Source organism: Saccopteryx bilineata, chromosome 2, assembly GCF_036850765.1.
Source record: "Saccopteryx bilineata isolate mSacBil1 chromosome 2, mSacBil1_pri_phased_curated, whole genome shotgun sequence".
Taxonomy (NCBI): Eukaryota; Metazoa; Chordata; class Mammalia; order Chiroptera; family Emballonuridae; genus Saccopteryx; species Saccopteryx bilineata.
The window spans coordinates 374114566-374120470 of NC_089491.1; positions in this window are offsets into that span (position 1 = coordinate 374114566).

Genomic DNA, 5905 nt, shown 5'->3' on the forward strand with positions numbered 1-5905 from the left:
ACAGTTGTGAGTACCCAGAACAGTTTATCCTTGTATTACTATTTACTAATTATTGTAAATATTATTTCCTATGTGAACAACTGTAAACCTACTTTTGCCACACCCTGTATTTTCACCATTTACATTAATTAAATTTAACAAGCAATTACTACAAAACTTGCAATATAATTCTTTCACATCATTAAAAACCCCAACATATAACTATCTCTTTTAAAACACTTAAATCATAATAACAGTCATAAGCTAGCTATCTCAAAACTCCCTGCTCTGTGACACATGGCATATGGTCTCAAATCATAGGCCAGAGACTCATTTTTACAGAACTGCAGAAAGCTCCCAGTACTATACTTGAAAATTAAAGAATTTTATTCCTTTTACGGCCAAAGAGCAGAGGATAGATTTTCATTCTTTTATAACTTTATTAATACTATGTACCTAGGCCCTGGCCGGTTGGCTCAGTGGTAGAGCATCGGCCTGGTGTGCAGAAGTCCCGGGTTCGATTCCTGGCCAGGGCACACAGGAGAAGCGCCCATCTGCTTCTCCACCCCTCCCCCTCTCCTTCCTCTCTGTCTCTCTCTCTTCCCCTCCTAGAGGGAGGCTCCATTGGAGCAAAGATGGCCCAGGGGATGGGGATGGCTTCTTGGCCTCTGCCCCAGGCGCTGGAGTGGCTCTGGTTGCGACAGAGTGATGCCCCGGAGGGGCAGAGCATCGCCCCCTGGTGGGCGTGCCGGGTGGATCCCGGTCGGGCGCATGTGGGAGTCTGTCTGACTGTCTCTCCCCATTTCCAGCTTCAAAAAAAAAAAAAAAAAAAAATATATATATATATATATATATATATATATATATATATAAAAGAAATACTATGTACCTAATTTTACTGAATATTGATGACAGCCTGGACATTGTGCTAAGCAGTTTTGCACACATTAACTCATGTATGCCTCACAATATTCTCATTTTAACAATAAATAAACTAAGGTTTAAAACAGAAAATTTCCCAAGGTGACAGTTAAAAGTAGAAGAGGTGCAATTCGAACCCAGGTTTTTACACCTACAGTGTTCTTTAACCTCCACTATGTGGGATGCTATATTATCACTAAATGAGGAGAGCTCCATTACTGTCTAAGTTGTATTTGTTCTAATAATTGTGCTTTGTTCAGATACCATAGTGAAGTTGCCCTTTACCAGAGTAACAAGGTTGATAGCATCAGCCTGAGAAGTCTTGGATGGGTTAACTGTAAACAACACTGACCTAGCATTGCAAATGGAAAGCCTGATGGAGGAGCTGACTTATCTCAGAAAGAATCAAGAAGAGTTAGGAACTGCATGAACTGTTAATCAAAAGTGTCCGTAACTTCACATAAGTGAAGTTATGGTGGGGGTAGAGGTCATTATGAGATAATCATTTCATAAAACACTGGTAAAATAATGCAGACTGTAAAGTTAATATGTCTACCAGGTTTTTCACATCTCTGTCCCTCTACCTACCCCTCTGATCTCAGTAAAGACCGACAGGGGTCTGGGTCATGAGAGAGGTCTCACTAACTTGCTTCCTAAAAGCAGCATTGTAATGCAGTGTGCTAGAAAGAACACTCGGCCAGAAGCAAATATGAAAAGTAAGGGTCAGCTATGCTGGGAGGTGATAATATGGTACTGTATTTCTTAAATTATTATTTGTGCCTTTCTGAATCTTAATTCTTGGTGCTTTTTTGTATTTTGCAAATGACTCAAAACTTTAAGAAATAGCACTAGACTAAGAGTCAGAACCCTTGGATTCGGTTCATATGCTTTGATGAATTACTGTTCTCTGAATCTCAATATTTTGCTAATTAAAAAATAAACACTCTCCTTTTTAGGGAAACTAAGAAAACAATCCCATTCACAATTGCTTCAAAAAGAATAAAATACCTAGGGATAAATTTAACCAAGGATGTAAAAGACCAGTACTCAGAAAAATATAAGACACTGAAGAAAGAAATTGAATAACTTACAAATAAATGAAACCACATACCGTGTTCATGGAAAGGACAAATTAATATCATTAAAATGTCCATACTGACCAAAGCAATTTTTGATTCAATACAATTCCTATCAAGATACCAAAGGGACTTTGCATGGGGCATGGTGGGACACAAGGCGGTGTGTAGATGGTGTTATATTGAGTGGGACACTTGAAACCATGTCAACACAATAAATTAAAAATAAATAATAATAATAATAAGATACCAATGGTGTATTTCATAGAACTAGAACAAATATTTCAAAAATGTATATGGAACCACAAAAGACCCCAAGTAGCCATAGCAATCTTGAGAAAGAAGACCAAGTTGGAGGAATCATGCTACCAGATATCAAACTATACTACTGGCATATAAACAGATATATAGATCAATGGGACATAACAGAGAGCCCAGAAATAAACCTATGCCTTTATAGTCAATTGGTATTTGACAGAGGATGCAAAAACATACAATGAGTAAAGATAATCTATTCAATAAATGGTGTTGGAAATATTGGACAGATATGTGCAAAAAAATGAATCTAGACCACAATACATAAGAATAAACTCAAAATGGCTTAACAACTTAAATGTTAGACTCAAAACCACAAAAATCCTAGAAGAAAACATAGGCAATAAAATCTCAAACATTTCTCATAGCAATATCTTTTCTGATATATCACCATGGGCAAAAGAAACAAAAGAAAAAATAAACAAATGGGACTATATGAAACTAAAAAGTTTTTGCATAGCAAAGAAAGACCTGACTTGGGGTGGTGAACACGGTGCTGTGTACAAATGATGTAGTATAGAACAGTACACCTGAAGGCCCTGGCTGGTTGGCTAAGCAATAGAGCATCAGTCCTAGGTTCGATTCCTAGTCAGGGCACACAGGAGAAGCAATCATCTACTTCTCCACCCCTTTCCCTCCTCCCCCCCCCAACAGCAATAGCTAGAATGGTTAGAGCAAAGTTGGCCCCAAGTGCTGAGGATGGCTCCATGGCCTCACCTCAGGTGCTAAAATAGCTTGGTTGCCAAGCAACGGAGCAGCAGCAGCCCCAGATGGGCGGGGCACTGCCCCAGCAGGGGGCTTACTAGGTGGATCTTGGTCAGGGTGCATGCAGGAATCTGTCTCTGCCTCCCCACCTCTCACATAATAAATAATAATAATAATAATAATAATAATAAATAGAACAGTACACCTGAAATCTATATAATTTCATTAACCAATGTCACCCCAATAAATCCAATTAAAATAAAAAATAATATTAAAAATAGTAACTCCCCTTTCTTTACCTCCCAACAAACTTACTTCTTAGGATGACAGTAAAGATCAAATGAATCATTGATAGTAAAACACTTTGTAAAATATAAAAATAAAAATATATTATATTGCTCCTAAATAATTTTGTAATAAGTTCACCAGATAAAATACATGGCACCCCAGTTAAACTGGAATTTCAGATAAACAATGGATATTTAGTACAAATACACCCTAAAGATTGCATGAGACATACTAAAGAAGCATTGTGCATCTGAAATTCAAATTTACTTAGAGACTCTGTATTTTTATTTGCTAAATCTAGTGTTACACTATTTTGTAACCTCCTGGAAGAAATGGTTTAAAACCTCTAAAATGATTTCTGAAATCTACATTTCCAATTTTAGCTTTTTAAAACTTTTAAAATTATTATATTTCAGATGCAAAAACTAAGTAATCTGTGACACTTTATTTTATCATAGATTAGGAAATGAAAGGTGACAATGTAGAAGTTGATGTAGAAATCATGGTGACCCAGAAGTGGAACTCACTGCCTTGCTGATATGAGGTCTTGATAAAACAAAGCCACAGAAAGGCTGAGGACTGATGTAATGAAAAGATAAACCTATTACCACCACCACATACACACACAAAAAATCATCCAATATGAAGCAGAGCTCGTGTAAGCTGGCAGACAGTGTTTATACTTTTACTCCATTCTAATACTGCAGAGTAAAGAACTGAATGGGCAAGTATTGGCTTCCACTGACAAGTACCAGCAAGAGTAAGATAGCTGAGCTACAGCAAACTCTCTAGCACTGGAATTAAAGCTTCAGACCTTAACAACCTCTGGTAAGATGCTGCAACATATTGTTTTGAAAGTCCAAATAATTATCAATAAATGAGAGTCACACGGTTGGTGACAGATTACTCAATTTTATTTCTCCGTGGAATAATTTCTGCACTGTAAAAATGAAAAGCAACCCTATTTAAGGTTAAACAATGGAGGAACTATAAATTAGGATACGAAGATGCAATGCCAATAAGACATTAATTTAGGATCATTTCTTTAACATTACAAGTTAAGTTCCATCTGATAGTTGTTTAGATTACGTCATTTTGCCATTTTCCTACATTGCAATTTTTAACAAATTATCTTTTCACTTTTACTTTCCATTCCTTCAGAAGTGATCCTTTAAATCTAGTTTGACAGAAACTGAAAGTAACTACTATGCTCCACTTTCACAAATGCAGGAGATAATTAGCAATCTGGAGATTCAAGTTCAATGAATCAGACCTCAAACAGAGAGCCAAAACACTGAATAGAAACATCTCCTGGATGTAAAGATTCAACTGGTGAATTAGATTGAAAAATACCATAAACTAATAAATGGAAAATCTGAGTAAGTGATAAATAATCCACTAAAATGCTAGATTTTTTATCACTCAGTTCTTAAATTGATTGTGTGTACTTAATTGAACCTAGAGTATCAGGCCAAGTCATATTTGCCATAAAATAATTTATCATGTGATTGACCACCCCTAACCTACTCAAATCCATTACTTTCAAAACATCTCCATATCATAAAGTGTTTGCAGAACATCTTTGAAAATAACATTTTAAAATCATCTAAACAGGGCTCAACCTGCGCAGTGCATAAAGCGTCAGCTTGGAACACTGAGGTCGCTAGGTCAAAACCCTGGGCTTGCCAGGTCAAGGTCCATATGGGAGTTGATGCTTCCCGGTCCTCCCGCTCCCCTTCTCTCTTTCTCTTTCTTCTCTCTAAAATGAATAAATAAATAAAATCTTAAAAAAATAAAATAAAATCAGCTAAACAAAAAGGAACATTCTTCAAATCTACTCACCTTAAAAATTCCATTTAATTCATTTATAACTAGGAAATGTAAGTTTATCCTAAAATAGACCTGCTATAAAAAATAAATAAAAAAGGTTCCATCCTCATCTCTGTAATTTCTGAGACAGTCTTAGATACCAAAAAGCAAAGTTTAATTAAACATTTGGCAGTGAATGATAGAGGTTAAGAATGTGGGATCTAATCACTTCACACCAGTCAGAATGGCGCTCATCAACAAAACAACACAGAATAAGTGCTGGCGAGGATGTGGAGAAAAGGGAACCCTCCTGCATTGCTGGTGGGAATGCAGACTAGTGCAGCCTCTGTGGAAAACAGTATGGAGATTCCTCAAAAAACTGAAAATCGAACTGCCTTTTGACCCAGCTATCCCACTTTTAGGAATATACCCCAAGGACACCATAGAACGGCTCGAAAAGGAGAAATGCACCCCCATGTTTGTGGCAGCATTGTTCACAATAGCGAAGATCTGGAAACAACCCAAGTGTCCGTCAGAGGACGAGTGGATTAAAAAGCTTTGGTACATATATACTATGGAGTACTACTCAGCCATAAGAAATGATGACATCGGATCCTTTACAATAACATGGATGGACCTTGATAACATTATATGGAGTGAAATAAGTAAATCAGAAAAAAAACTAAGAACTACATGAATCCATACATAGAAGGGACATAAAAATGAGACTCAGAGACATGAACAAGAATGTGATGGCAACAGGGGTGGGGGTGGGGGGTGGGGGGAGGGGGGATGGGGTGAAGAAGGAGAGG